The sequence below is a fragment of the Acipenser ruthenus genome, chromosome 10 (genome assembly GCF_902713425.1).
Source record: "Acipenser ruthenus chromosome 10, fAciRut3.2 maternal haplotype, whole genome shotgun sequence".
Classification (NCBI taxonomy): domain Eukaryota; kingdom Metazoa; phylum Chordata; class Actinopteri; order Acipenseriformes; family Acipenseridae; genus Acipenser; species Acipenser ruthenus.
In genome coordinates, this window is record NC_081198.1 from 20303837 (window position 1) to 20328927 (window position 25091).

Sequence of the window (25091 nt, forward strand, 5' to 3'; positions counted from 1 at the left end):
TTACATAGGCTGCTGAGGGAAGCACGGGGAAGAACCGCCCGGCCGCAGAGGTCGAGAAGAGGGCCAACACCCGCACCCCAGCTTGTCCTGACTCCCTGCCTCGCTTCGCCCAAGGATGCCTGCCACGCTTCGCCCAAGGATGCCTGCCACGCTTCGCCCAAGGATGCCTGCCACGCTTCGCCCAAGGATGCCTGCCATGCTTCGCCCAAGGATGCCTGCCACGCTTCGCCCGGGGTTGCCAGCCACTCCGCATCGCCTGGGGTTTCCAGCCGCTCCGCATCGCCTGGGATTTCCAGCCGCTCCGCATCGCCTGGGGTTGCCAGCCGCTCCGCATCGCCTGGGGTTGCCAGCCGCTCCGCATCGCCTGGGGTTGCCAGCCGCTCCGCATCGCCTGGGGCTGCCAGTTGCTCCGCATCGCAGCAGGAAGTACTGTGGCCGGAACCCCACCAAGGGGAGCTGCTGGCCACGAAGAAGGTGGGGGAGGTCAGGAGACCTGCTCCCACTGCAGCAGTTTCGCTGCCGGAGATCGTGGGGGAGGTCCGGAGACCTGCTCCCACTGCAGCAGTTTCGCTGCCGGAGATCGTGGGGTAGGTCTGGAGACCTGCTCCCACTGCAGCTTCTTCGCTACCGGAAGTACTGTGGTCGGAGCCCCACAAAGGGGAGCTACCAGCTACGAAGAAAAGGGGAGAGGTCAGGAGACCAGCATCCCCCGCAGCAATTTCGCTGCAGGAGTGGACCAGCATGCTGTCAGCCATGCCACTACCAGCAGGGGTGCTGACAGCATTGCCAGCCATGGGCCCACTGAAGCCTCCCTTCCCAGCCCGAGACTTTGTTCTGGACTGCTGGGTTTTTAAGGGGGGAGGTGGCCGTTGAGGCCATGTGTGCTGCGCACAAGGGGGGGTATATGTGGCAATGCGCCCCGCCCCTGTGTGCATTTGTGTGTTGTGTTGTATGGTGCGTGTGGTAATGTTGGTGTATAGTCATTGGTACACGGGATATAAACGGGTCTGTGTTTCACGTGTATTTAAAAATGTATAATTGTATTTAGGCACGGGATTGCACATCACTGCACATGCATTTAAAGTAAGTAATATGCGCGCACAAGGTTGTACGTAATTAATTCACGTGCTGGGATTCAAGTGAATAATTAGTAATTGAATCCCAGCACAACAGTATAAATAGATGCACGTTTCCCAGGAAGGGAAAGGCAGATTCTGTAAGCGATCAAACCTGTTTCCATGCTCTATCCCCTCCCCTTCCTTTGCTTTCTTCACTTTTGCTAGCTTTTGTTCAGCTGCCTTCCTCTCATTCCCAGAATCTTTTTTCCTTTTCCCACTTTTCTTGTCCACATCCATCCAGCCCTCCTCCTTGCTTGTTTCTTGGTTCAGCTCCACCTTTTCCTCCTAGCATTTCCCTACTCGCCTCAATCTCCTCCCGCTCAGCCTCTTGAACAGTTTGCCGAGCTTCCTCTTGGCCAGGCACTCTGCTTAACTCTGACTGAACCCCACTGCCACTTGAAATCACCTTATGCACAGCCACATTTTCCTCCTGTGCTTCGCTTACATCAACGGGACCACCCCTTGGCTCTCCCCCATCTTGCTGCTCGTTTTCTGGTTCCTTTTCTTGGTCCTCTCTAATCACCTCTGCAAAGGACCTTTTCTTCTGTGGGCATTGTCTAAAGAGATGCTCATCAGATCCACAAATATTAAATTTTTTAACAAACGGACAGTCCTTTGTTTCATGGCCCAACTCCTCGCAGTTCCTACAACGAACTTGATTACAATGCATTTCTGTGTGACCAAAGGACATGCATTTTCGGCAGTATAGCGGTTGGCCAGAATAAAACAAGTAGCCTCTGTTGGGCCCAATAGAAAAGTTTGCCAGAGGGTGCCTATACCCATCGAAACCCTTGGCGTCTTGCCTTAATAACACTTTGAATTGTCTCTTGTCATTCCAGATTCCCAATAGATCTCTCTGATAAACTGCACTCACTAGTACATCGCAGTATTTCCCCAGAAAAGCTTCAATATCCCAGTCAGATGCATAAGGATTAAACATGTGGACTGTTATAACTCTGAAATTGCGATTCCATAATGATTCAGCAGCATAATCCTTCACAGGAGCTTTCATTGAGTACACTTTGTATCTATCCCAAAATGTCATAAAGATCTTCAGAGTCAAAAGTAACATCTACAAACCTTGCCGCTGAATTCATCTGGATACAAAAGAAATCCATAGCTTCAAATCCAAGGCTCGCCATCAAAATCTTCTCCACAAATTCTATTCTTCCTGGGAAATCCACTCCCATATCTCCTCTCCATCTCAACCGAACTGTGTTCCATAGTCCAGCCCTTGAAGCCGACCGATTAGCAGATGTCTTGTCCATCCTCTCCTCCTCGTATCACTCTCTTCTATCACTCTCTGCGGTCATGCCACATGAAAACGATCTTAGCCAAGAGGCCGAGAAGCTATGGCGACTTGGCCCTTGCCCGGGGCCACCCAGCCCGGACGGCACAGGGGGATTCAAAGGTGGGTGCAAAATTTCAAGCACAAGCAGACTCCAAAAAAAAACCGTCTGCTGCTTCCAGAGGGGAAATGTGCAATTTAAGCAGGAGAACACAAAACAAAGCAAAAACACACACATAACACCAAAAACAAAACATAAACTGGCGGAGTGCATCTTACAAATAGTCATGCCAAACTGCTATGCTGTGCAAGGTGCCTTGGGTAACTACAACTGTGCCTCACTGCCTGGCTGGCTGGCTAAGAAGGACCTGGCATAGGGACATGTTCCACCACACTTGTCTGGTTAGCTGCATGCTCCCAGGAAACAAACTGCTGCTGTCTACATCATCACCACATGTGAATAAAAGAAAGAAAGAAAGCAAGAAAGAAAGAGAGAAAGAAAGAGAGAAAGAGAGAAAGAAAGAAAGAAAGAGAGAGAGAGAGAAAAAAAGTAAAACGGCGGGAAAACTTGCATCAACACTGGCACTCTCCCTCCAGCAGGGGTAGACAAAATGCTCACAGGAGAGATCCAGATCTGACTTTGACCAACGTTAGAGAAAGGTGTGCAACGTTCCCGGAGGTACTGCAATACCGGGCTGATGCGTGGAGTGGACGGAGCAAGCCCCTGTTCCATCTCCCGATTCCAAAAATCAATTTAATATATGGTCCCCTGATAGGGGACGTATCAGATATTAAACTGATAAGAACAGCTTTTTTATTATTGTATTAATTAAATATTCACAATACCGTATCAGTTACAATACCCTCTAGACAAATCAGCACATATCAAATCACAATTCATTTCCATATATCCTTTTATATTACTAAATACGGACATATTACATAATTATACATACATTCCATCCACATAGTTCCAAAACATTTTGTACAGGCAAGTGTATGTCCTTAAAGAACATCCTTCACCCTGACCCCATGAAACCACACCCAGACCCATCAGCCAGCCCGGTGACCCAATCCATCCCATCTTCCCATTGTTCCAGATGCCATTCCATCTTCACCTTCTCCAGGTCTCCAGCAGACACATCTTGCAATACATAATCTTTCACAATAGACAGCGCAAGTTGTTTTGTTTCAATTAGTCAAAAGTTTATTTTGCAGCACCAACAAGTTCCTTACTTTCCAGATTGCATCCTTTACACAGGTAATCACAACCCATATTTTGAACCAAAGTCCTTTGGGAAAAACTTTTTTACTTATCCCGTTGAGCACCATCATATCATCCAAGATATTACTATCCAGAAACAGGTCAGTGAAACCTACTACTTCTCTCCATAGATCTGTTGCAAAATGGCATTCTCGAAACAAATGCAGGCATGTCTCCTCCGCCCCACAGCCCTCTCTGGGGCAGGTTCTTGAGAGATTCCTTGCATTCAACATTACTCTCACACGCAGGATATCATGGGCCACCAGCCAGGACAGGTCACGATGCCGGTTTACTAGGCCAGGATGGGCCACGTTCCTCCACACCCCCTTTGGGTCGGCAACAATAGCACCCTTGACTGGACACATTTGTTCCCTCCTGTACAAAAACAGTTTTTTTTTATTATTTAAAAACACATTCTTCCCACACTTCTCCATATCTCAGTCTTTTAATAATCTTTTAATAATTGCATAGTGATACAGTATCTCAAACTCAGTGGGAACAGTCAATGAGATATTAATTATTTTCAGACTCCTGAGATACAATCCCAAAAAAAACCTAACAAAAAATGCCCCCTTACAGACTCCATTTACGCACATATCAAAATGAAGACATACATACTTAATCATTAAAAACATGAATATATCTGGCAACCCTTTACCGCCCTTTATCTTCCCTTTACCCACAATCTCCCTTCTCAATCTCTCCCATTTTGATCCCCAGAAGAACTGGAACAGCTCTCTCCTGAGAACACAAACCGTCTGCTTGGCTGGAGGAAAAATCATAGAGGTATACAACAAAATAGGCAAAATGACAGCTTTTAACAATCAGAACCTTCCCTTCCAGTGTGAGGTTCCGCAACTTCCAGTATCCCAACTTCTTGACCTTTCCACCCACCTCCTCACAATTCTTAGTTCCATCACCTACAGCCCCAAAATTGACCCCCAATATTTTAATACAGTCTCTCTTTACATTTAAGTCCTTCCCGACCGCCGTATCCCACTTCCCATAAAACATAATTTCACTCTTCTCTTTGTTTAGCTTGGACCCAGAAGCCTTACAAAATTGTTCTGTTATAGCTAAAACTTTACTCACAGATGGTTCGTCAACACAAACAACATTCACATCGTCCATGTAAAGGGCACACTTGACTTCCATCCCCCCACTCCCTGGGATTCTAAAACCAGTGATATTTTTCTCCTTTCTCAGAACCTGCGCTAGAGGTTCCATACAGCATATAAACAGTAAGGGGGATAACGGACACCCTTGCCTAACACCACAGTTTATTCCAACTGTTTTTGACAAAACCCCATTTATCAATATCCTGCTCTCAATCCCTTTGTACAGCAGACTCACACAGGCTAGAAACCTCTCCAGAAACCCCATCTTTAGCAGAATATGAAACATAAACTGGTGCGAGATCCGATCGTAAGCCTTATCCAAATCTAAATTTAATAAACAGATCCTCATATTTCTGTCTCTCGCGTAACAGATGGTGTCACGAATCATTACCAGACTGTCCGTGATCCTCCTTCCAGGCACAGCACAGGTCTGATCCGGGTCTATCACTTCCTCTAATACATTTTTCATCCTAAGAGTTAAAATCTTACTAAATTTTAAAATCCACATTCAATAGACCAATAGGCCTCCAATTCTTCAAATCTTGTTTATCGTTTTTTTTTAAATCAAAGAATTATCCCTTGTCTGAAACTTTCAGGCAAGATCTCTTGTTTCCCAAACTCTCTTTAAAAACCAACAGAATATCCTTTGCTATAATATCCCAGAATTTCAAATAAAACCCCAAAGGAAGTCCATCACTCCCTGGGTCCTTCCCTCTTTTAGAACTTTTCATTGCCTTCCCCACCTCCTCTAGAGTTAAATCTTCCTCCAGGTGTTTCCCATTAACCACTTTCCCCTCCAAGGCCCTCTCCAGCTCCTCCATTTTATCTTTCTCCACCTCTCTCCCCATATAGTTCTTTATAAAACCCCTCAGCCACACCCAACTCATCTCCTCAGTAGTTGAGACCACAACACCATCCTTCTTCAACCCTCCCATTGTTTTGCTCCCCTCAACAACCTTTTTGTAAAAGAAACGAGAACATGTTTCATTTTCTTCCAACACCTTAACCCGACTCTGGAATGATTTTTTTACGTTCTCTCTCAAAAATGTCTTTTAATTATTTTTTTTTACCTGATTTATTTCTTCATTAAAGTCAAAACCCCTCTCCCTCAATCAATAATATTGGTTTAATCTTTTACTTAACCCTCCAATTTTCCTCTTTTCCTTTCCAGCCTTCCTCTTGCCCACCATAATAAAGAATTCTTTAATCCTTTTTTTAACTTCTTCCCACCACTGCCCTTCTGTTTCAAAACACCCCTTCAGAGATCTCCATTCCTCATACCTCACCTGGAATAAGGCTTCTATAGCCTTATCCTCTAACAGTGAAATATTTAGCTTCCACACACCCTTCCCCAAAGTGACACATGCAACCAAATCAATTTTTACATTTAAAACCAAGTGATCCGAAAAGAAGACTGGACTCACTGCCGACTCACAAAAACAGTCAATTCTCGAACTTTGTGTTCCATTATCCCTCACCCATGTGAACCCCTTATCATCAGGCTTGTGCTTACGAAATAAATCAATCAATTTAAAATCTTTAACAATCTCGTTTAGTACCAGCGAGGATTTATCCAATTTGAAGCCATCCTTTATAGGTGCTTTCTCCTCCTTCCTAAGAACACAATTAAAATCACCTGCTAATACCGCTGTTTTATTCCTCACTAAAACACCTCTTAAATCATTGAATAACTCAGTTCGCTCATGTACATTTGGTGATGCATATACATTAACAAAAACACAATCTTTCCCCATATAACAAATGTCTACTTTTAAAAGTCTCCCAGACTTCACCACAGTACTCCCTTTCACCACCAAATTCCTATTTTTAATTAAAATGGCTACCCCATCAGATTTATTTTCATCAGACCACTCCAAAAGGATGGCCCATATTTCCTTTTTTTCCATGTCCAAATAATTCTCCTTTAAAAGGAAAACCACAGTCCTGTAACATAAACACATCAAAATTCTGACTGCCTAAAAAGGACAAAACAGCCTCACCCCTCAAGCTGCTCTTCATACTCCTTACATTTATAGTAGCCACTGAAAGCACCATAATAAAAATAAATAAACATCCATTTTAAATCCTGTTCTTTCACAGGATAGTCCTCTCTTTCTGAACCTGAGGGGGAAGACACACCCTCAACCCCAACATCACAACACACCACCCCATCATCCTGAGTCACAATAATTTTTTTTCTGATCAGTTTCCTCAAAAGAATCATATTTCCTTTTTGTTGAATTTTCCAGTTCCTTCATTTCAAAGTCCCTGCTTTCATCCTCGCTCCCCAATGAGGACTCCAAACATAGCAATGAATCACTTGCAGTACTACAAGGACTGCTGGGAATTATGCACCCCTCCTGCTGCAACTCTCCACCAGCCAGCGCCCTACCAGGCCCCGCCTCTGGCTTCTCACTTTCAGCTGCACCTGTTTCATCCTCAATTACCTTCTGCCCCTCAAGACCAATCACCTTAGCATTCCCCAAATTTGAATCTGACTCCACCCTATCCTCTTCCACCTCCTCACCTGATGAAGACACAACCAAATCCTCAACCAAACACCCTTTCAAAACGACTTTGTCCTTGTCCTGAACCTCTTTCCCTACATCCTCAGTATTACTTTTTTCCCCAACCTCACCATCTTTAACCACCGCCACACCTGCATTGTTGTAATCCTCTTTCAACATGTTAACATATGATTTGGGGCAGTTCCTAAACAAATGAGATGTTTCACCGCACAAATTGCACTTCCTTTTATTCGTACATTCAGCATAGACATGGCCGACACCCCTACACTTTTTGCATATTATCTGTTTACAAGCCTCACAAAGGTGCCCCATTTCTCCACAGTTTCTACACAACTTTGGCTGACCCTGATAGTATACCAGCCCTCTATTTTCACCAAGCACAATAGTCTGAGGAATATGCTCCAAACCGCCATACCCCCCCCCATAGTCTGGTCTCTGTACTACTGGAATCTTCCAGGAACAAGTCCAAATCCCCTCTGCATCCATCACATTCACAGGTGACCCTTTAACTGTACAAAAACGCGCTAACCAAGTAGCCACATCCTCTGCTTCCACTAGCTCATTGAACATCTTTACAAACACAGTTTTCACCCCAGTGTAACTTAACCTCTCTACATTAAACTCACTCAACAAACCCTCATATCTCTCTTCCTCATACCTTCTCCAAAAATATTCCATGACAGAAGAACTCACATCCCACCCCCTCCCTCCTGGAAGATTAATAAGACAAAAGATATCACCAGGCTTAAGGCCCAGCTCTTTCTGTAAAACCCCCTTGGAAAAATCAGTTCTAGTGACCTCTAAACGCTCACTTTCTTTCAAACAAAACCTAGCACAATGGTCCCTCCGCACCCCTACCCTAGTAGCGGCCATCACCGCAAAATTAGAAGAAAAAAAACGCCACCAAAAAAAGATAAGCCCCCGAAGGGACTTACCCCCCCAGCTTCCTTCCTCTGTCCTGTCCTACTCTCTCCTCACAGCAACAGCAAAGAACCAAACCAGAACCTGGGGGAACAAAACAAAAACAAATTATATAACACAAAAATATACAATTTTCAAATAAGTTTCCGCAACCAAATGCTATCGCTTCCAACCAAGAGATTCCCCACACGCAGGTACTTCACTTGATCTGAGCCAAGAGGCCGAGAAGCGATGGCGACTTGGCCCTTGCCCGGGGCCCCCCAGCCCGGACGGCACAGGGGGATTCAAAGGTGGGTGCAAAATTTCAAGCACAAGCAGACTCCAAAAAAACAAAACAAAGCAAAAACACACACATAACACCAAAAACAAAACATAAACTGGCGGAGTGCGTCTTACAAATAGTCATGCCAAGCTGCTATGCTGTGCAAGGTGCCTTGGGTAACTACAACTGTGCCTCGCTGGCTGGCTAAGAAGGACCTGGCATAGGGACATGTTCCACCACACTTGTCTGGTTAGCTGCATGCTCCCAGGAAACAAACTGCTGCTGTCTACATCATCACCACATGTGAAAGAGAGAGGAAAAAAAGAAGTAAAACGGCGGGAAAACTTGCATCAACACTGGCACTCTCCCTCCAGCAGGGGTAGACAAAATGCTCACAGGAGAGATCCAGATCTGACTTTGACCAACGTTAGAGAAAGGTGTGCACTGTTCGCGGAGGTACTGCAATACCGGGCCGATGCGTGGAGTGGACGGAGCAAGCCCCTGTTCCATCTCCCGATTCCAAAAATCAATTTAATATATGGTCCCCTGATAGGGAACGTATCAGATATTAAACTGATAAGAACAGATTTTTTTTATTATAAAAATTCCACACATTTATTATACAAACAATTTTCCAAATATATAGTCACATACATCAATAATTACAATATAAACAAACCCTTCCACCTTTCTCTTGCTGAATTATACCCCCATTTCAACACATCCCTTTTAACTCTACCCCTTATGTCACTACACACACTTTCAATTATTACCTCCCCTTTTATCTCTGTTATTTTTAATCAGTTTATTTCTACATTCCCATAATTCAACCTTAATTAAACTGAGAATTAACCATAACAGCCATTGTTTTGTTTTTGTGGCACTCTTCACAAACCCTTTCAATATTACATCGTATGACAGCTTCGTTCCTGGTACCACCTTGTCTATGATCACTCTGGTTTTATTCCATACTGTTGCTGCAAATGGACATTCCCAAAACACATGTTCCTGTGTTTCTTCCACAAAACATGTTCCCCTAGGACAAAAAGCATTTCTGGTCAGTTTATGTCTGAATAACACCTCCCTTACAGCCATCCTGTTATGAAGCATCATCCAATTTAAATCTTTTAGGTTATTATCTAGCCCCTTTGGCTGAATATTTCCCCAAGTCTCAGGGGTCACTGAACTGTATTCGTTATTATAAAATACTTTCACAGATTTCTTTATACAGTTCTTTATGCTCTGTGCAGATCTCTACCTCTTTACAGACTGGATTCTGCTTCAGCCACTTCACCGCATGTTGATAATGTCCTGGTAATTGCTCCGCTCTTGGTCCCATGTTATTTATTTTAACAAAATGTCTCATTGTAAATGAAAACCATAATCTAACAAAAAACTGAAAATTATGTTTAAATTCACCTTGCAAAGCTTTACAGAAATTTGCCACAAATAAACAATCTAATTTCACAGGAATGTGAGGAACATCCCTCCCTCCTTTCTCCACAGCCTTATACATCTCCCCTCTCTTGATGTACTCATATTTCCCTCCCCACATAAACTCAAATCATACGAATAACACTTCTCCTATATCTTGGAGGCAACGGATATACATACGCTAGGTACAACAGAGAAGGTAACACATCTGTTTTTAGAACCAACACCTTCCCCATATAGGTCAGTTTCCTTACTTTCCACATATTTAACTTTTTATTCATTTTAACAATTTTGTCTGCCCAATTCTTTAAATCACTACCCCTTTGATAGAAATTAACCCCTAATCTTCAAATCCCATCTGAAACTATGTTCAATCCCAAAGGTGTTTCCTTCCTGTTTTCCCAAGCTCCCAAGAACATGACTTTTGTTTTACTCAAGTTTACCTTTGAACCTGATGCTAAAGAAAACAAGTCCATTAACTGAAATGCTCTCCTTATATCATTATCAGACTCTAAGTATAAACTTGTGTCATCTGCATACTGTGCAATTTTTAATTCCACACCCCCACTCCCTGGAATAATTAACCCCTTCACTCCCTTATCTGCTCTCAGTGCTGCAGCGTAAGGTTCCATGAACAATACATAAAGTAAGGGGGATAGCGGACACCCCTGTCTCACCCCCGACCTTTGTTGAATTAGCTTCCCCAAGTGCCCATTCACATTGACTTTACTCACTACATCTTTATACATTATTCCTAACCGTTTGATTAAATGACACCCAAAACCTAACCTCTCCAAAATTCTAAATAAAAACCGGTGGTTGACCCTATCAAATGCCTTTTCTTGATCAAGGCTCACTAAAATTAATGGAATATTCCTGTCCTGTACCCACCAAATTACATCTCTAGTCAATTGCAAATTCCATTGCGCTGATCTTCCCACTACCCCACATGTCTGGTCTTTATGTACAATGAAACCCATCACCCCCCTTAACCTATTAGTTACTGTCTTTGCTAAAATTTTATAATCCACATTTAATAAGGTCACAGGCCTCCAGTTTTTCAAATCCTTAATGTCCCCCTTTTTATATAATAAAGAATTAATCCCTTCCTTCATTGATTTTGACAATTCTCCTCTGTCAAACACTTCCTTTATTACCTCTTTAAACACTGGACCAATAATGTCCTAGAAAGCCCAATAAAACTCTCTAGGCAGTCCATCTGACCCTGGCCCTTTATTGTTTTTCATCTCATTTACAGCTGCTGTTAACTCGCTCAACTCAATAACCTTCTCCAATTCAATTTTACTCTTTTCCGGCACTCTAGATCCCAAATTATTTAAAAATGTATCTCCTGCTTTATCATCTATTTTCCTTTCTGAAAACAACTCCTCATAAAAATAACTTGCACTATCTACCATAGACTCATTATCCGATACCTCCCTTCCATCTTTATCTCTTAATGCCTCAATCATTCTTTTCTTTTGTTTCTCCCTCATAGGCTTGAAAAACTGATGACAACATTTTTCATTAGTCTCATAAAAGACTAGTTGGCTTCTAAACATGAATTTAGCAACTCTGTTACTATAAATCTCCTTTAACCTCTCCTTACAAAAACTATACTGCTCCCAATCCATATTCCCCTGTGGCAATGCGCCCCGCCCCTGTGTGCATTTGTGTGTTGTGTTGTATGGTGCGTGTGGTAATGTTGGTGTATAGTCATTGGTACACGGGATATAAACGGGTCTGTGTTTCACGTGTATTTAAAAATGTATAATTGTATTTAGGCACGGGATTGCACATCACTGCACATGCATTTAAAGTAAGTAATATGCGCGCACGAGGTTGTACGTAATTCATTCACGTGCTGGGATTCAAGTGAATAATTAATTAGTAATTGAATCCCAGCACAACAGTATAAACAGATGCACGTTTCATTCACTCGGGGTGGTGTGTTCGGTGAGTGGAGAACGGGATTGGAGATGGAAGTAATTGTTAAGAATAGAAGCTCACCGTGTTTGTCTGTGTAGTCCGTTTTGTTTGTCTCTTTATTTTGGCGTGAAGTGCCGTGTCCTGTGTTTTGTGTTCAACCCTTTTATTTTCTGTTCTGTGTAGTTATTAAATGCTGAGCGAAAGCATTCTCAGCTTCACCAAACTCTGCATCTCTCTCTGTTTATTTTCCTGTTTCTGGTCTGATGCCACCCACTCCGGCCGTCTTTGTGACACGTGGTGTCAGAACCGGGACGACAGCGCCTCCAGGACTCAGGCCAGAGCAGGAACCGCATTTTTTGGGGGGAAAAAAAAAATTGATTACAAAAATATATATATATAAATAAATAAAATGGGATGGAAGGAGGATAAAGAGGTGAAGGACAGGGAGGAGGAGTGCCGCCTAAGGGCCTGAGTGGGAGGAGCCCGAGCGTCCTACGCCTGAGTGGGAGGAGCCCGAGCGTCCTAAGCTCAAGAGGGGGGAGTCGGTGCGTCCACAGCCCAAAAGGGAGGAGTCGGTGCGTCCACAGCCCAAAAGGGAGGAGTCGGTGTGTCCACAGCCCGAAGAGAGGGAAGTCGGGGCTTCCACAGCCCTAGGACCCAAGCTGCCAGCAGAGGGAGAATGCCTGCTGGTTCCACCTCCACCAGCAGAAGAACAATGCCTGCTGTCCCCATCTACACCAGCAGAGGAACAAGGCCTGCTGTCCCAGTGTCCACCAGCAGAGGAAGCATGCCTGTTGGTTCACCTGCTGCTGCCGTCCCAAGAGCCAGAAGGGGAGGAGTTACAAGCTCAACCCCCTGAATTTTTCTGGGGGGGGGAGAAGGGCAGGATGCTGGTGTCCCCCAGTAGCCTCTATTTATGCTGCTGAAGGGAGCATGGCACACACCAGCCCAGCCGCTACAGCAGAGGGAGCCAGCACAGCCACAGCCTCCCTCTGAGTGGCCAGCATCCGCCCCATCGCCACTGCCGCCACACCAGTCCCCTGCAAGAGAGGCAGAGCCACACCAGTCCCCTGCAAGAGAGGCAGAGCCACACCAGTCCCCTGCAACGTCAGGAGACTACACGCTGCTCCCCACCTCCATCGTCAGGAGACTACACGCTGCTCCCACCTCCACCGCTTCCGCCACTAGGAGCAGAGCAGCAGGAGCTGCCTCTGCCTCCACCACTGCCAGGAGCTGAGCAGCAGGAGCTGCCTCTGCCTCCGCCACCTCCACCGGCAGGAGCAGAGCAGCAGGAGCTGCCTCTGCCTCCGCCATATCCACCAGCAGAGGGTGAATGCCTGCTGGGTCCCTGTCCACCAGCAGAGGGTGAATACCTGCTGGGTTCCCGTCCACCAGCAGAGGATGAATACCTGCTGGTATCACTTCCCCCACCAGCAGAGGATGAATACCTGCTGGTATCACTTCCCCCACCAGCAGAGGATGAATGCCTGCTGGTATCACTTTCCCCACCATCACGAGGAGAGCAGCGGGAGCTGCCTCTGCCTCCATCACCATCAGGGGGAGAGTAGCAGGAGCTGCCTCTCCCTTCACCAGAAGGATCAGGATTAGATGCTGGCGGTCCTCGGCAGCCCTTACATAGGCTGCTGAGGGAAGCACGGGGAAGAACCGCCCGGCCGCAGAGGTCGAGAAGAGGGCCAACACCCGCACCCCAGCTTGTCCTGACTCCCTGCCTCGCTTCGCCCAAGGATGCCTGCCACGCTTCGCCCAAGGATGCCTGCCACGCTTCGCCCAAGGATGCCTGCCACGCTTCGCCCAAGGATGCCTGCCATGCTTCGCCCAAGGATGCCTGCCACGCTTCGCCCGGGGTTGCCAGCCACTCCGCATCGCCTGGGGTTTCCAGCCGCTCCGCATCGCCTGGGATTTCCAGCCGCTCCGCATCGCCTGGGGTTGCCAGCCGCTCCGCATCGCCTGGGGTTGCCAGCCGCTCCGCATCGCCTGGGGTTGCCAGCCGCTCCGCATCGCCTGGGGCTGCCAGTTGCTCCGCATCGCAGCAGGAAGTACTGTGGCCGGAACCCCACCAAGGGGAGCTGCTGGCCACGAAGAAGGTGGGGGAGGTCAGGAGACCTGCTCCCACTGCAGCAGTTTCGCTGCCGGAGATCGTGGGGGAGGTCCGGAGACCTGCTCCCACTGCAGCAGTTTCGCTGCCGGAGATCGTGGGGTAGGTCTGGAGACCTGCTCCCACTGCAGCTTCTTCGCTACCGGAAGTACTGTGGTCGGAGCCCCACAAAGGGGAGCTACCAGCTACGAAGAAAAGGGGAGAGGTCAGGAGACCAGCATCCCCCGCAGCAATTTCGCTGCAGGAGTGGACCAGCATGCTGTCAGCCATGCCACTACCAGCAGGGGTGCTGACAGCATTGCCAGCCATGGGCCCACTGAAGCCTCCCTTCCCAGCCCTAGACTTTGTTCTGGACTGCTGGGTTTTTAAGGGGGGAGGTGGCCGTTGAGGCCATGTGTGCTGCGCACAAGGGGGGGTATATGTGGCAATGCGCCCCGCCCCTGTGTGCATTTGTGTGTTGTGTTGTATGGTGCGTGTGGTAATGTTGGTGTATAGTCATTGGTACACGGGATATAAACGGGTCTGTGTTTCACGTGTATTTAAAAATGTATAATTGTATTTAGGCACGGGATTGCACATCACTGCACATGCATTTAAAGTAAGTAATATGCGCGCACAAGGTTGTACGTAATTAATTCACGTGCTGGGATTCAAGTGAATAATTAGTAATTGAATCCCAGCACAACAGTATAAATAGATGCACGTTTCCCAGGAAGGGAAAGGCAGATTCTGTAAGCGATCAAACCTGTTTCCATGCTCTATCCCCTCCCCTTCCTTTGCTTTCTTCACTTTTGCTAGCTTTTGTTCAGCTGCCTTCCTCTCATTCCCAGAATCTTTTTTCCTTTTCCCACTTTTCTTGTCCACATCCATCCAGCCCTCCTCCTTGCTTGTTTCTTGGTTCAGCTCCACCTTTTCCTCCTAGCATTTCCCTACTCGCCTCAATCTCCTCCCGCTCAGCCTCTTGAACAGTTTGCCGAGCTTCCTCTTGGCCAGGCACTCTGCTTAACTCTGACTGAACCCCACTGCCACTTGAAATCACCTTATGCACAGCCACATTTTCCTCCTGTGCTTCGCTTACATCAACGGGACCACCCCTTGGCTCTCCCCCATCTTGCTGCTCGTTTTCTGGTTCCTTTTCTTGGTCCTCTCTAATCACCTCTGCAAAGGACCTTTTCTTCTGTGGGCATTGTCTAAAGAGATGCTCATCAGATCCACAAATATTAAATTTTTTAACAAACGGACAGTCCTTTGTTTCATGGCCCAACTCCTCGCAGTTCCTACAACGAACTTGATTACAATGCATTTCTGTGTGACCAAAGGACATGCATTTTCGGCAGTATAGCGGTTGGCCAGAATAAAACAAGTAGCCTCTGTTGGGCCCAATAGAAAAGTTTGCCAGAGGGTGCCTATACCCATCGAAACCCTTGGCGTCTTGCCTTAATAACACTTTGAATTGTCTCTTGTCATTCCAGATTCCCAATAGATCTCTCTGATAAACTGCACTCACTAGTACATCGCAGTATTTCCCCAGAAAAGCTTCAATATCCCAGTCAGATGCATAAGGATTAAACATGTGGACTGTTATAACTCTGAAATTGCGATTCCATAATGATTCAGCAGCATAATCCTTCACAGGAGCTTTCATTGAGTACACTTTGTATCTATCCCAAAATGTCATAAAGATCTTCAGAGTCAAAAGTAACATCTACAAACCTTGCCGCTGAATTCATCTGGATACAAAAGAAATCCATAGCTTCAAATCCAAGGCTCGCCATCAAAATCTTCTCCACAAATTCTATTCTTCCTGGGAAATCCACTCCCATATCTCCTCTCCATCTCAACCGAACTGTGTTCCATAGTCCAGCCCTTGAAGCCGACCGATTAGCAGATGTCTTGTCCATCCTCTCCTCCTCGTATCACTCTCTTCTATCACTCTCTGCGGTCATGCCACATGAAAACGATCTTAGCCAAGAGGCCGAGAAGCTATGGCGACTTGGCCCTTGCCCGGGGCCACCCAGCCCGGACGGCACAGGGGGATTCAAAGGTGGGTGCAAAATTTCAAGCACAAGCAGACTCCAAAAAAAAACTGTCTGCTGCTTCCAGAGGGGAAATGTGCAATTTAAGCAGGAGAACACAAAACAAAGCAAAAACACACACATAACACCAAAAACAAAACATAAACTGGCGGAGTGCGTCTTACAAATAGTCATGCCAAGCTGCTATGCTGTGCAAGGTGCCTTGGGTAACTACAACTGTGCCTCACTGCCTGGCTGGCTGGCTAAGAAGGACCTGGCATAGGGACATGTTCCACCACACTTGTCTGGTTAGCTGCATGCTCCCAGGAAACAAACTGCTGCTGTCTACATCATCACCACATGTGAATCAAAGAAAGAGAGAGAAAGAAAGAAGTAAAACGGCGGGAAAACTTGCATCAACACTGGCACTCTCCCTCCAGCAGGGGTAGACAAAAATGCTCACAGGAGAGATCCAGATCTGACTTTGACCAATGTTAGAGATAGGTGTGCACCGTTCCCAGAGGTACTGCAATACCGGGCCGATGCGTGGAGTGGACGGAGCAAGCCCCTGTTCCATCTCCCGATTCCAAAAATCAATTTAATATATGGTCCCCTGATAGGGGACGTATCAGATATTAAACTGATAAGAACAGATTTTTTTTTTATTGAACAACAATACAATTACAATTACAATCAAATAGTTACATTTTTACATTACTACAAAGTAACCATACTGCTTTATAGTGCAATTTACATCTTTCACAACACATAGTACATCAGAGACATTTGTAGATCAGTTAAATTCTTCAATTTTTCTCTTGCAGCATGAAAGCCCCATCTATCCACTTCTATTTGGATCTGCCTCTTTACCTGCCCCCGAATCTCTTTTATCCCTCTGTCAGGGCACATGCTCTTGTTGTTTTTCACCAGGCAGTTCCTGTTTCCCCAAATTTCAAATTTTATCAAACTGATTAGAAACCACAGTATAAAACCCATCTTTTTTGAGTATTTTCCCAACCCAGCACCATATATAATAAAATCATAATCCAGAACCAAACCCGGCACCAATAATCCAAACAGATCCTCTGCCCTCTCCCAAACTGATTTAGAAAAGGAACATTCCCACAACATGTGCCTTTGTGTTTCCTCCGATAAACAGCTGTTCCTTGGACAAAAAGGGTTTCTAGTCAGGGAGTGTCTGTGTAGAACCTCCCGCACTGGAACTCGGCTATGTGCACACAACCAATTAAAGTCACTAAATTTATTATCCAAGCCTTTCGGTTGGATCTCAGCCCAGGCGTTTTGTGGTGTCAGCGAAAAAAACGTACATAAAAACTTGAAACAGACTGGCTATACAACATTTTATGTGACACAGATCTTTCTCTTACAGGCTGGGTTAGCCTTTGACCACACTACAGCATGTTCATACCAGGCGGGCCTGGTCTCTGCCTCAGGAATGCTGTTTGAAATATGGGCCAGATGATGCATAGATAAGGAAAACCAAAATTCGATAAAATACTGACATTTGTGCGAGACTTCCCCAACTAATGCAACACATAGGTTTGAAAACAATAAGCTAGTCTAGTTTCAGTGGTATGTGTGGCACATCTCTCCCCCCCTCCTTTATAGGTCTGTACATAATATCTCTCCTCACATACTCGTACCTTCCTCCCCACATGAACTGAAACACTATCCTAGTGACCCCCCTTCTCATCCTGCGAGGCAAAGGAAATACATATGCCAGGTAGAGGCAAAACTATGGCTTTTATCACTAGCACTTTACCTTTAAAGGTGAGTCTTCTGCTTTTCCAAAGTGCTAACTGCCTTCCCACCTTTTCTAACCTCTCCTCCCAATTCTTAACCTCTGTCTGCGTGCGATAAAATGTGACCCCAAGAATTTTTATACCCTCTGTACATAGTGGACTAACGCTAGATATTTTTTTAAACTAAAATCCGACTCCAAAAATAACGTGGAATCATCAGCGTACTGAGAGATTTTTAATACCTCTCCCTTACTACCTGGGATTACCACGCCCCCCCACCCTCCTGTCCCCCCGTAGAGCCGCTGCAAAGGGCTCCACAAACAAGACAGAGAAGAGGAGAGAGAGGACAACCCTGCCTTACTCCCGATACCTGTCGGACCTCTCTCCCCAAATTCTCTCCCCATTCACTCTGAGCCTACTGAAAACCCCATTATACATAATGCCAAACCACCTCAGAAAGTGCTCCCCAAACCTGAAATTCTGCAAGACCTTAAACAAAAACCCATGATGTACCCGGTCGAAAGCCTTTTGCTGATCTAAACTAACTAGCATCAGTGGCAACCTCCTGTCCTCCGCCCAGCCAATCACATCGCGAATCAGCTGCAGGTTCCACTTGGCAGACCTGCCCTGGACTCCACAAGTCTGGTCTATGTACACAAAATGGGGCATCACTCTCCCAAGCCTGCCTGTAAGGACCTTTGCTACTAATTTTATAATCGGCATTTAATAAGGTAATAGGCCTCCAGTTCTGCAGATCAGACTTCTCTCCTTTCTTAAATAAGAGTGATAATGCCCTCCTTCATTGATCTCCCTAGTTCACCTTGTTTAAAAATAGCCTGTACTACCTCTAAGACATCCTTACCCAACACATTCCAAAACGCCAAATAGAATTCTTTCCCAAGCCCATCAGATCCTGGTACCTTCCTGCTTTTCATCCCTTTCAAGGCTGCTGTCAGCTCCTCTAACAGTATAGGCTTCTCCAAGTCCTCTACTACTTCTTCTGGCACTTGGGATGACACCTGAGCAAGGAAGTGGCTCCCCTCCCCCTCACTAACATCTCGCACCGAAAATAGATCCTCATAAAAGGAGCTAGCACATTCCAGTACCTCAGCAGGGTCCAGTATTTCCCTGTTTTGTTTGTCCAGCAGGCTGGTGATTACCTGCCTACTCTGTCTGTCCCTGATTTGTCTGAAAAAAGAATGAGTGCAACCTTCAGCGTTTAAAGACCACTTCTCCTTGCCTCCGGAACAAAAACTGTGTGGCTTTTAAAGTAAAAATGTCTTTCAACTGCTGTTTTCACCTCTGCAAAGTACTTCCAGTTAACTGTGTGTCCCCTATTACCTATCATGTATAATCCTTCCAAAATCCGCTGCAATCTGAAAATCTCTTTCCTTTCCCTTTTAGCCTTAGCTTTAGCAAACTCTTGTGACAACACTTTCACCCTCCTTTTCACCTCCTCCCACCACTCTACCACTGAACTGAAATATGGCTTCAACCCCACCCAAAACTGGTAGTGCTCTAAAAAAAGCTCACAGAACTCTCTCTCCTCAAGTACTTTGTTGTTAAACTTCCAATAGCCTTTGCCAAACAAGGGAGCTTTTACTAATACTTTGAGAGTTATTAGGTCATGATCTGAAAACCACATAGGGAGAACAGACCCAGACTGTAACTGAAAGGTTTTGTTTACAAAAAAAATAATCTAGCCTGCTACTAGACCCTCTGGAATTCCTCCAAGTGGCCCCCTTCAGTTTTAGTTTTGCAAAGGCATCGACTAATTCAAAATTTGTTAGCAGGGATTTCAGATGCTTAAGACTACAATCTGCGTCTTGAGCTGTGTCCAAATTAATATTAAAGTCCCCTCCCACCACCCTATTAGTGACCAACAAATCCCCTAACTCGGCAAACAGATCCGCCCTTGCAGACATAAGAGGGTTTGCATATATATTAATAAATCTGAACTGTGTCCCCCCACAATCAGCATCCACCATTAAGACCCTCCCTGGTACAGGTGAAACAGTGTGTACAATTTCCACATTTTGACCCTTAAAAATAATCCCCACTCCCGACGAATGTACCCCCCCCCCACACACTCCAGCAGGACTCACCAGCCCCCCATTCTGTACTGAAGGCCTCCACATCCTTCTCATCTTTAAGGTGTACCTCTTGAAAGAAACAAACCGAAAAATCATATAATCGTAAAGAGGTAAACACAGCTGTCCTCTTCACTTTGTCTCTCAACCCCCTGACATTTACAGACATTAAATTCAGTGCAGCCATTTACATAGGCTAAGAGAAAAAAAGAACAACCAAAACTAATCACCAATCAGCTCAAGTCCCTTTTTTGCCTTCCAAAGCAGGCATATGTCCTGGTCCGCCTTCTGTAGGACCCTCCTTCTGATGGCTGGGTAGCGTTTGCCTAGTAGAGTCATTACCAAGAGCCAGAACTTGCTCCTGGATTTCTTCCAAAGTAGCTCAGACTTCAGCACTGCCTGTGCTGCATTCATTCCAGTCTCTAGTAACTCCCTCCTCTGACAGTTCTTCTAAAGCTTCCCCCTCCTCTCTTACCAGCAAAGCGCCATAGGGGTTAACAGAAAGTGGGATCCCCTCTACCTTCCGTTTAGTGACAGCCTCTGATTGACTCTTTAATGGTTCATCTACGTTTTTTCGTTTCTCCCTGCCTCTCTTCACCTCTCTCTAATGTTCCTGGTTGCCAGGAAACAATCCATTGTAGTCACGGGAGGAAGCCAATACCCTCCGACTAGGTCCGACTACAACCTCCCCCTCCTCCTCCTTCTCCTCCTCCATTTCCTGTAGAGTTTCTGGGACAGTCTCCCCCGCCTCTTGATCAGCTGGTTCTTCCTCAGCCGGCTCCTCACTTCGGACAGCATCTGCATAAGTTGTACTCCTCTTTGGGCACTGTTTGAACAGGTGCTCCTCAGAGTTACAGATGCTGCATTTTTTTGTTTTGTCACAGTCCTTAGTCTCATGATCTGTGCCCTGGCAGTTACGACAGATTATGTTCTCGCAAGTGGCAGCCAGGTGCCCAAAAATACCACATTTCCTGCAGTACTGGGGCTGTCTGCTGTAAAACAGGTAGCCTCTGTTTGGCCCAATTGTGAAATTGGCCGGCGGGTGCTTAAACCCATCAGAACTGTCCTTTTCAGGCTTTAAAGTTACCCGAAACTGTCTTTTACTTGTCCATATGCCATGCTTATCTTTAATTGGTACTCCACCAGAAACAGTTTTGCAGTACCGAGATAAGAACAGTTCAATATCAAAGTCACATACATATGGGTTAAACATGTGAACCGTTATTACTCTGTGGTCTTTGTGCCAAAGTGGCTCCATGCTATAAAAAGACAAAGGTTTTTCTGTTGATTTCTCTTCAAAAGATTTAGAAAGATTTCGAAAATAGATCCAGTTTCAAAAGTCATGTCCAAAATTTTTTGGCTTATATTCACCTGAAGGCAGTAGATCTGAGCAGGTACAAAGCGCAGTTGTTCCAGCAACACCTTCTCCACGAACTGATCTCGATCTAAGAAATCTTCCTTGTTCTCTTCTTTCCATCTGAAATGGACGGTATTCTGCAGTCCAGCCCCACGTGCTGACTTGTATGAAGATTTCGACGCCATCTTCGTATCACCTTCTTTTTCTCTCAGATAGACCAAGCTGCGGTCATGCCACACACTTGATCTGAGCCAAGAGGCCGTGAAGTGAAGGCGACTTGACCGTTGCCCAGGGCCCTCCAGCCCAGACGGCACAGGGGTATTCAAAGGTGGGTACAAAATTTCAAGCACAAGCAGACTCCAAAAAAAACTGGCTGCTGCTTCCAGAGGGGAAATGTGCAATTTAAGCAGGAGAAAACAAAACAAAGCAAAAACACACACATAACACCAAAAACAAAACATAAACTGGCGGAGTGCATCTTACAAATAGTCATGCCAAGCTGCTATGCTGTGCAAGGTGCCTTGGGTAACTACAACTGTGCCTCGCTGGCTGGCTGGCTGGCTAAGAAGGACCTGGCATAGGGACATGTTCCACCACACTTGTCTGGTTAGCTGCATGCTCCCAGGAAACAAACTGCTGCTGTCTACATCATCACCACATGTGAATAAAAGAAAGAAAGAAAGCAAGAAAGAAAGAGAGAAAGAAAGAGAGAAAGAGAGAAAGAAAGAAAGAAAGAGAGAGAGAGAGAGAAAAAAAGTAAAACGGCGGGAAAACTTGCATCAACACTGGCACTCTCCCTCCAGCAGGGGTAGACAAAATGCTCACAGGAGAGATCCAGATCTGACTTTGACCAACAGTAGAGAAAGGTGTGCACCGTTCCCGGAGGTACTGCAATACCGGGCCGATGCGTGGAGTGGACGGAGCAAGCCCCTGTCCATCTCCCGATTCCAAAAATCAATTTAATATATGGTCCCCTGATAGGGGACGTATCAGATATTAAACTGATAAGAACAGATACTACACTTGATCTTAGCCAAAAGGCCGAGAAGCGATGGCAACTTGGCCCTTGCCCGGGGCCCCCCAGCCCGGACGGCACAGGGGGATTCAAAGGTGGGTGCAAAATTTCAAGCACAAGCAGACCCCCAAAAAACGGGCTGCTGCTTCCAGAGGGGAAATGTGCAATTTAAGCAGGAGAAAACAAAGCAAAAACACACACATAACACCAAAAACAAAACATAAACTGGCGGAGTGCGTCTTACAAATTGTCATGCCAAGCTGCTATGCTGTGCAAGGTGCCTTGGGTAACTACAACTGTGCCTCGCTGGCTGGCTGGCTAAGAAGGACCTGGCATAGGGACATGTTCCACCACACTTGTCTGGTTAGCTGCATGCTCCCAGGAAACAAACTGTTGCTGTCTACATCATCACCACATGTGAATAAAAGAAAGAAAGAAAGCAAGAAAGAAAGAGAGAAAGAAAGAAAGCGAGAAAGAAAAAAAAAAGTAAAACGGCGGGAAAACTTGCATCAACACTGGCACTCTCCCTCCAGCAGGGGTAGACAAAATGCTCACAGGAGAGATCCAGATCTGACTTTGACCAACGTTAGAGAAAGGTGTGCACCGTTCCCTGATAGGGGACTGTCACAAAGACGGCCAGAGTGGGTGGCGTCAGACCAGAAAAGGAATACACAGAGACGGTGGTTGTGATGATGAGCCGAGTGCAATGGCTGCACTCAGCGTTTAATAACAAATAAAAGGTTTGCACAATGGAATACAAAACAGGACACGGCACTTGCGCCAAAATAAAGAGACAGACAAAACGGACTAACACTAAACAAACGGTGCACGGAGACAAACAAACACGGTGAGAACAAACACTTATCTTTACTATTTTACACTATTTAGTTTCTCCTCTCTCTCTCTCACCCGTTCTCCTCTTCCGAACACCCAACCCTGAGTGCAAGAAATGTGCGTCTATATATACACTATTGTGCTGGGATTCAATTACTAATTAATTATTCACTTGAATCCCAGCACGTGAATTAATTCTGTGCAACCCCGTGCTCACATATTACATTTAACCAGCACGTGAAGTGATTTGTGCTCTCCTCGTGCCTAAATACAAATCTACACTTTTTAAACACACGTGAAACACAGACCCGTTTATATCCCGTGTACCAATCTATACACCAACATTAACATACGCAAGCATACATACACAAAACACACAAATGCACACAGGGGCGGGGCACTTTGCCACAGGGACGTATCAGATATTAAACTGATAAGAACAGATTTTTTTTTTTTATATATTATTTATTTCACACAAACAAATATACAGAACATCCAATCAAACAAATTCACAAAAGAAAATACATGACAATATACAGAGTATTCACCCCGCAAAATAAACTCTAAAATCCATCCCATACATAACCCATGTCACACCTAACCCCTTCCCTTATTTACAAAAATCTTACTACAAATACACCAAACCCTTCCATTTTTCTTTTGCAGCATTAAACCCCCACCTTAACACATCCCTTTTTACCCTACCCCTCAAATCCCGACATACCTTATTCACCACCCCCAGTACTTTCCATTTCGTATTTGATTTAACTAAAACATTTCTTGCATCCCAGATACTCTGTTTCACTAAACTAATAACTAACCACAATAAAAACCATACCTCCTTCTTTATCCCTTTATAATCCAATCCCTCCACCACAATACTATATGACAAAGCAAAATCTAACAAAATCAAATCAAACACCTCCTCTATTCGTGCCCAAACCCTTTTAACAAAAAAACAGTCCCAGAACACATGACTCAAAGTCTCTTCCACCCTACACTTGATTCTAGGACAGAACTTATTCTTTGTTAATTTGTGTCTATGTAAAATTTCCCTTAGAGGTAACCTCCCGTGCACCACTAACCAATTTAAATCTTTTAACCTATTATCTAAACCTTTCGGCTGCACCCTTCCCCACACCTCTTTTGTGACCCCCCCAACCAACTCCAAACCCTCCCCCTCAATGATATTATTATACAGAAGTTTGTGCTGTGTACATAATTTCTCCGTTTTACAAATTAGATGTTTCTTTAAAAAAACAACTGCACACTGATAGTGCTCTGGCAATACCTCTGCCTTTGGTCTATTATTCGACCAGACAACAATATTTCTCATAGTAAAAGAAAACCATAATGAAACAAAATACTGACATTTATGAAAAACCACTGGATTCAAAGCAATACATAAGGATGAAGAAAATAGTCCAATTTAAAGAGGGATGTTAGGAACACCCCTCCCCCCATCCTCCACCCTCCTATACATGATATCCCTCTTGATGTATTCATATTTCCCCCCAAACAAAATCAAAAACCATTTTAACCAAAATCTTTCTGAATTTACATGGTAAAGGAAAAATGTAAGATAAATACAATAAAAATGGAAGAACATCACTTTTTAGCACCAACACTTTCCCCAAAAAAGTCAACTTCCTACACTTCCATAATCCTATTTTCACCCTTAACCTTACCAATTTATCCGCCCAATTCTTAACCCCACTCCCCTTGTGATAGAATGAAATCCCTAATAACTTTAGCCCCTCAGTGCATAACTGTAAACCCCCTGGTACATCAGACCTATCCCTCCAAGCCCCAAGAAACATGACCGATGATTTATCCATGTTCAGTTTTGATCCTGATGCTAAGGCAAACTGTGCAAGAACCTGAAGAACTCTTTCCAAACTTCTGTCCGATGTCAAAAAGAGTTGTCATCCGCATACTGCGAGATCTTAAGGCACCCCCCACTCCCTGGTAACAACAACCCCTCAATCCCACCATCTGCTCTCACTGCCTCTGCAAAGATAGGAGACGGTGGACACCAC

The 25091-nt window shown here is 45.2% G+C and overlaps 2 non-coding genes and 2 pseudogenes across 2 annotated transcripts; all 4 read right to left on the reverse strand.

Moving 5' to 3' along the window:
* Positions 1 to 3063: 3063 nt before the first annotated feature.
* LOC131738531 (U2 spliceosomal RNA) lies at positions 3064 to 3243 on the reverse strand (annotated as a pseudogene).
* A 5690-nt stretch (positions 3244 to 8933) lies between these two features.
* On the reverse strand, positions 8934 to 9118 carry LOC117414632 (U2 spliceosomal RNA). Its single transcript, XR_004546272.1, has one exon. It is a non-coding gene; the product is annotated as a U2 spliceosomal RNA (small nuclear RNA).
* A 7376-nt stretch (positions 9119 to 16494) lies between these two features.
* LOC117968075 (U2 spliceosomal RNA) lies at positions 16495 to 16675 on the reverse strand (annotated as a pseudogene).
* A 5391-nt stretch (positions 16676 to 22066) lies between these two features.
* Positions 22067 to 22256, reverse strand: LOC117969740 (U2 spliceosomal RNA). The gene has a single exon (XR_004662661.2). It is a non-coding gene; the product is annotated as a U2 spliceosomal RNA (small nuclear RNA).
* Between the last annotated feature and the right edge of the window lie 2835 nt (positions 22257 to 25091).